The sequence below is a fragment of the Cynara cardunculus genome, assembly GCF_001531365.2.
Source record: "Cynara cardunculus var. scolymus isolate 2C chromosome LG 17, CcrdV1, whole genome shotgun sequence".
Lineage (NCBI taxonomy): Eukaryota > Viridiplantae > Streptophyta > Magnoliopsida > Asterales > Asteraceae > Cynara > Cynara cardunculus.
Genome location: NC_037544.1, coordinates 22,247,866 through 22,255,869, shown reverse-complemented (window position 1 = coordinate 22,255,869; position 8,004 = coordinate 22,247,866).

Sequence of the window (8,004 nt, the reverse complement as noted above, 5' to 3'; positions counted from 1 at the left end):
ATAAAGGTGAGACGCTTCTAGTCCAGATTTATGTGGACGATATTATTTTTGGTTCAACAAACCAGTGGCACTGTGATAAGTTCTCTGCTTTGATGAAGAGCGAGTTTGAAATGAGCATGATGGGAGAATTAACATTCTTCCTCGGCTTGCAAGTAAAACAAAGGGAGGATGGTATTTTTATTAGCCAAGCTAAGTATGTCTCTTACATATTAATGAAATATCAACTCCACAACTCTTCCATAATGAGAACACCAATCGCAACAGGAACTAAGCTTGACACAGATCCATCTGGTAAACCGGTGGATGTTAAGACTTACCGTAGAATGATTGGATCACTGCTGTACATCACGACTAGTAGACTAGACATCATGTTTGCTACGTGTCTCTGTGGTAGATACGAAGCAAATCCTAAGGAATCTCACCTATCAGCTATAAGAAGAATCTTTAGATACCTTAAAGGAACTCAATTTATGGGTCTCTTGTATCTAAAGTATTCTGGTTTTAATCTTATTGCATATACAAATTCTGATCATGCAGGATGCAAACTTGATCGAAAGAGTACATCAGGGAGTTGTCAATTACAAGGAGACAAGCTCATAAGTTGGACTTTAAAGAAGCAGAACTGCGTCTCTACTTCCACGACTGAAGCAGAGTATGTAGCCGCAGCCAGTTGTTGTTCCCAAGTAATCTGGATGAAAACTCAACTGAAAGACTATGGCATTGAGTTTGACAAGATTCCAATTCTTTGTGACTCGGAAAGTGCCATCGCGATCATAGCTAATTCTGTGCAACATTCTAAAACAAAGCACATCGACATACACTACCATTTCATAAAGGACCATGTAGAGAAAGATACAGTTGAAATGTTTTTCCTTAGTACAGCTCATCAACTTGCTGACATTTTTACAAAGGCTCTTGATGAAAAGAGATTTAACTTTTTAGTTAGCAAGTTGGGTATGCTCAATCTTTACTAACAAAGACAAAGCCTCTGTATGTACTATACAGAGCCTCTGCATCCCATCTGAGCATATTTTTATTTTGTTTTAAGTTTTTATCCATGAGACAGAGCCTTTGCATAGTACATGCAGAGCCTCTTGCTCAAGTCTAAGTTGTCTTGTAATACAGAGCCTCTGTATAGTACATACAGAGCCTCTGTACCTTGTTCACCATGCTTGTGCATTACTTATCATTTATGATCCAAATATAGTTGAAGGGGGAGCAAATCAAACAGAGCTAAAGTCAAGGGGGAGCATTATATCATGCATCATACAGAGCCTCTGTCTAAAAAACTTTAGTGATTATAGGACAGAGCCTTTTGTATGTACTATACAGAGCTTCTGCTTCTAAACATAACAAGTTTTCTAGACAGAGGACATGTTTAGTCCAACCATGAGCCTCTGTATGAGATCCTAAGGTATGTTATCTTTCATTTAAGTACTACTCTGGGTTCTTTTTCAAATTCTATTAACCAATCTAAGGACAGTAATTCTGTATTCAAATACAAAGCTTCTGTCTCATGGTTGTTGTTTCGTTCAAACCAGAGAATAAATACTTGTTAAAGTTCTTCTTCAGGTTTTTAAAATATATTATTTTAAAAGAAAGGCGTACAGTTCTTTTTTGTTAAATATTTTAATTATACTATCATTTTAACAAAGCGTCACCGCCTGTTATCTTAATTTTTCAAATACGGAAGGCACCATTTGCAGCTGGCAGGCCACGTCGCAACTCCCCACAAGTGGTTCGAAAACCGTTTCAGTTTTATGATGTTTGGGGGGGCGCATAACACTCAAGTGCTCTATTCTTTTTCTATTTAAGCAAATCCTTTCCACCCAAAATATCTTTTACGGTTTCAAATATATAAGAACACTCGTCGTCTTCAAGCTCTAGAACCGCCATTGACAACCTTCAAACTGCTTTCTGGAACTGAAATCTTTGGTGGAATCATTCAATATTATTCTTCAAATAGGTAAATCGAACCTTTATTCAGACCTGTTAAAGAATCAAGAACCGATTCTTTCCAAACCCTAGCTTTTCAAAACCCTCTTCCAAAACCTGCAACTATGTCTTCCTCAGATTCTGGAAACTCTCAAACCCACACAACTACCCTTCATCGAATCAAAGAAATCCACCCTTGAATCCACTTTCAAACTTGGATGCATTCAGAAACCCGACTTTATCCCGAAACCAAAAGCAAACTTTAAAATTGTTAAAGTCGATAGAAAAACTATCGTTTTAAGACGGGATTTTGAAAATGTGGTGTACGAGAGCAGTACATGTAAGAATTCTAATGAAAGGAATGACACCTGCAAATCAGAGACCGATGGAAACCTTATGATCAAACCAGAGTCTCTGGGTGTCAATTCCACTTCATCAGCAAGTACTATTGATGAAAAGGAGAATCCTAATGAGGAACCATCAACTGAGGAGTCGATGAACCATCTGAGTAAAATCGAAAGTTCAACTAAGTCAGAATCGATGGAACCTCAAACAGATCACTCTGAAACGTCAACCTCTGAACCACACCTCCCACAAACATCCATGCTAATTTTGATTTTGAGAAATCAGCGAGAGACTTTCTCAATTCCGAATCTGAAGAGGAAACAGTATGTGAATCAACAGTAATCATTAAGGATAAAAAGCCTAAAAACTTCTAATCCTCAATGAAAACTGATGTTCCATCATTGATGAAATCTTCGGACAAAGGAAAGGGAAAGCTGAGAAATAGAAAATCTGCCAAATATAACTCACAAGGCCCTAGTACATCCTTCAAGTTCATTAAGTTTACTCGTGAGTAAAAACATAAGTGACCTGCCTTTAAGAAAACTAACCACCACTTTTCTTCTCATTCAGCTGAAGAAAAGTAGTCCTTCCTCTGGAGAAAAGAAGTAAAGACAAAGACCCCCTCAAATGAAAAATCTGAACTAGATAGGAAGTTTGTAAAAACAACCGATGCTAGGACAGGATTTACAACCCCTGCATTTACTTCTTTATTTTCAGCGAATAAAAAGAACGTTAGACATTCATGCCCAAAGTATAATAATTGTCAACGTTTAGCTCTTTTACAAAAGGTGAGGAATCACATGTTGATACATCGCTGCATATTCTTACAACATGTTTATCGCTACAAAGTTAAAACCAATGAGAACGTGAAAAAGCCCAAGTCCAAGGGCAAGGGAAATGCTAATAAACCAAAGCCTGCAAAGGCTAAGGGAAATGAAAAGAGAGTGGTATCTCCTACTAACAAATGTTGACCCATTACGAAATGGGTACCTAAAACCCTTTAATTTGTCTTGCAGGACCAGCACGTGCAACCATGGTACATGGATTCAGGTTGTTCCAGGTACATGACTGGTGACAAAAGTCAGCTGACCTCCTTCATCGACAAATCTGGAGGTTCTGTCACTTTTGGAGACAACAGCAAGGGAACCATCAAGGGATACGGAACTCTCATCAAAGGCAACATCTCCATCAGCAAAGTGGCTTATGTTGAAGGTTTGAAGCCCAACTTACTAAGCATAAGCCAGTTCTACGACAAGGGTCTTGAAGTCAGGTTCCGCAAAGGTTTCTGTATCATAGAGACAAAGCCCGGTCAAACCATTATCAAGACCAAGAGAGAAAGGATTCTCTATCTTCTGGATTTTCAATCCTCTGAAGGAAAGCTAGCCAAACAGAAGCTGGTCAAGGGAATTCCTGATCTCAACATTGAAAAAGATCATCTATGCTCAGCCTGTGAGATGGGAAAGCTAAAACGGGCCTCTCACCGAACAAAGTAAGAAACCTCCTGCACCAAGCCCTTGGATATGATCCATATTAATCTCTGTGGGCCCATATCTACACAAAGCCTCTCAGGAAAGAAGTACATACTTGTACTTGTTGATGAATACTCCAGATACACCTGGGTTGAGTTTGTAAAAAAAATCAGATGTTCCTGACCTACTCATTGGAGTGATGAAAAGGCTCCAAGTCCTTCTACAACAAAAACTCATTAAAGTTAGAAGCGACAATGGAACTGAATTAAAAAATGCTAGAATCAATGAATACCTCATCAGTGAAGGCATTACACAAAATTTTTCTGCAGCAAGAACTCCACAACATAATGGAGTGGTGGAACGAAGGAACAGAACCCTCGTGGAAGCAGCAATGACCATGCTTGCTTCATCGGAGTTACCCATCACATTTTGGGTTGAAGTTATTTCCACTGCCTGCTTCACCCAGAATCGATGAATCATTAATAAGAGGCACCAGAAGACACCTTATGAGCTCATCAACCAAAGAAGATCAAATGTCAAATATTTTCATGTCTTTGGGTGCAAATGTTTTGTACTCAACGATAGGGAATATCTTGGCAAGTTCGACAAGAAAGTTGATGAAGGGATCTTATTGGCTATTCTCAAACTATCAAGGCCTATAGAGTCTACATCAAAATGACAAGAATTGTCATCTGTGACATCCGTCATTTTTGGAGCGTCAGGTTAGCACCTTTGTAGGGTTTCTATATTTAACATTATATTTCATTAGGATCTAGTCATGTTGATTAGAATTCATCTGGCTTAGTTCCCAAAATATAGTTCAAAAAACCTTGTTTCGACGGGTAACTGATAAAGTTAACTTATGTAATGCCAAATACATTAAAAATATTCTCCAAATATAATAAAGTTGATATTATAAAGTCCAAATTAAAATATCTCATTTGAWTGTCCAAATAATTTTACCAAAAATGTGGAACTTTGATTTAATCAATATTTGATAAAATGTACTTTTGTTATAATTCAAATGGGCTTTATTTTGTTTAAAAGAAAATTAAATTTTTTATTGTTATGGACTTGGGCCTTAAGAGGCCGGCCCTTTTATTCACATTTAAAACACATATAAAAACCGCCATTTCTTTTGAAATCTTCATTTCATCTTCCATTCCAACCGAAATCACTGCCCAAAACCCTTCAAATTCTATCATCTTGAAGAACAATAAAAACTTCAAGAAGTTGCAAGCAAAAGGTAAGGGACTAGTGGCTTTATCCTTATTTTTCGATATGATTTCTCATCTTCTACACTTTTCTTCTTTCTCCTTTTTATAAATAAACTTTCTAGAGAATCTAAGATGATAGATTACATCAATGACATGAAAATGTCCTCAAAATGATGTTAATCTATGATCTACAAACATTAGTGTTAGCTTCATTTTTCATCTCTTGTAAAAGTATAGAAAAAGTATTCTGGAAGTCTTGACAGAAGAATATCTTCCACAGAAGACAACAGAGGACTAATGACAGAAGCCTTATATTCGAGCAAGTATAGTGTGACAGAACCTCTGATGTCTCTCACAGAGGTTCTGGAAAATGGTCCTCTGTCAATAAGAACATGCAAGTCAATTACAGCAGAGCCTCTGAGATGGCTCACAGAGGATCTGCGGATTTCGTCTTCTATGAAGATTATGTTCCAATTGCTTTTCAATGGTTATTAGCTGCATGTGTTTCTCACGTGACTAGGACTTAATCGACTTTATTTGGACGGTTTAGATGATTTCAAACGTCAAGATCTTGTGAGTAAGGTCGTTAGGAACTAGTATAAATAGCGGGTAAGGCCTTTGTATTCAATGTGCTTCCTGTATTGTAATCGTCAATATTTTCAATTGAATGAATTGAAAAACCTTTGAAGCAATTCTCCTGTGTTCATCTTCTTCCTCATCTTGACTGTGTGTTCTTGATTTATTTACTGTGTTCTGTTCTTATTATTGTTTCCGCTGCACTTTAATCATCTTAGTGTTCATTCAAAGTATTAGATCAATATCAAAGCTGAATTTAAGATCCATCAATTGGTATCAGAGCAGGAATTGAATTCTTATTCGATTAATTCTGTTTTTGGTATTAATCTGCATTTTCTAGAACACCAGTTTTCTTCAGATTACCCTGTTTGACTCTATTAAATCAGTTTCATCTTGTTCTTATTTTTCTTCTTCAAATTTCAATGGCGAACTTGGCTAATACCTCGTTCATGAGTACTGGATCTCAATCAAAGCCTCCCACGCTTATCCGTGASRAATATCCGCAATGGAAGGTGCGCATGATCAACTTTTTGGAGGGAATTCACCCCAGAATTTGTGAATTTCTCTACAATCCTCCTTTTGTGCCAATGAATTTAATTCCAAGAGTTCCAGCTACTGGTACAACCCCTGAAGTTCATGATCATTATGAGCCAAGACCTATTCTAACTGGAGCGATGAAGACAAGATATTGGTTGATTTGGGAAGCAAATGCAAAAGGTTGTTAATCATGGCAATACCTCATGAAATCTTCAAATGTATTGATCACTGCCAACTATCCATGGATATTTGGGCARAATTGGARAAACAGATTGAAGGAGGTAAGAAAACTCTCAAGAACAATCGAACCATTTGCATTGATGAATATCATAGCTTCAAGGCTAAGGAGGGTGAATCCATGTCAGACACATACTCCAGATTAAACACCTTAATTAGCAATTGCAAGAGGTATGGAGTGATGAGAACTGCAGAGGACAACAACTGTCTGTTCTTGAAGACCCTTGGAATCGAATGGATGCATCTAACCATGTCAATGAAGGCCACCTTGGATTTGGAAGTATGGACTTTGGCTGACTTATTTGGTTCTCTTAAAAGTCAAGAGCCTCAAGTACTTCAAATGAAGAAGAACTATGGTGGTCCACTTACTCTGGTTGCAGAGGATGGCAGCTCTGGAAAGGGGGGAGAAACAAAGAAGGAAGAGAAGGAGAAGAAGAAGAAAAAGAAGATCCTGATAGCAGAGAGTGAGGAGAGTTTTGAAGAAGAAGTCACGATGAAAGAGATGATGAAGACTCTGGCTTTTATCACCAGAGAATATAGAAAGAGTGGTGAAAAGAAGGAGTACAAGAGTTTCAACAGAAGACACTTCACAGAGGGTGGTAGATCTGATGAAAGTGAGAAGGAGCAGAAGCCTTCACCGAAGGTAGAGGAGCAGAAGAAGGAAGAGACGAAAGAAGGATGCTTTAGATGTGGCAAGCCAAGCCACTTTGCTGCAGATTGTTGGTCAAAAGGGCCTAAGGCTCCTCAGAGGGGTCCAAGAGATGCAGCCTTCTACATAAAGAAGACTGACTACTATCAATAGAAGTCTCTACTGGCTCAATCTAGTGAGTTAGTAACTGATGAATCCTCTGACGAAGATGATCAGAAGGGTCTTCTTGCTTGGGAAGACTCAGACACAGAGGATGAGTTCTTCTGTGGAATGGCAAAGATCGACTCTGACTCMTHTGAATCAAATGACCAAGAGGTTTCTACTTCTTACTCTTCTGAATCAATTGATCTATACACAAAGATCATTGATAATCTTGATGCATGTTATTTGGAACATTTCAAGCTAAAAGAAAAACTTTCTCTATGTGAAAAAGAAGTCATTCTTCTCACAGAGGAAAGAAATAGATTTTTTAAAATGTTCGAAGAAGCTCAAACAAATTTTGTAAATTCGGAAAAATATTCAAAAGAAAAGTTTGTCGAAATTCAGAAGGAGTTGAAAAACAAAGTTGATGAGTTATGGAAGTTGGAGCATGAGAAATGCAATGTTACTTCTGTCAAAGAATTMTTCCAAAAAGAAAGAGAATTTTTGCACCAAGATGTTCTTGATAGAGAGCTCAAAATTAGAAAGTTTTAAGAGGCTCAAAATGTTTATAAAAAGATAAAAGTTAACATTGGCAGAATAGGTCTGGGTTTCTCAGAATTTGACAACAAACCTGGTTTTAAATCCAACAAAACTCTTGAGAGTACCTTTAGATCCTCAAAGAATCTTAAAAGTAATATTCCTAACACAAAGTCCATTTCTAAAAGAAGAAGGCTGTTGGTTGCTCGAGACACAAGAACTTGTTTAACAAGGGAAAATTTTGCTTTTGAAGACTATATTGACTCTTTCTCACCTTCTGAAAAGAAGGATTCCATTCCAAGGAGATTTATGAGACAGAGTCAGATAGGAATTTTTAAGTTTGGACAACCAGAAATTCAAG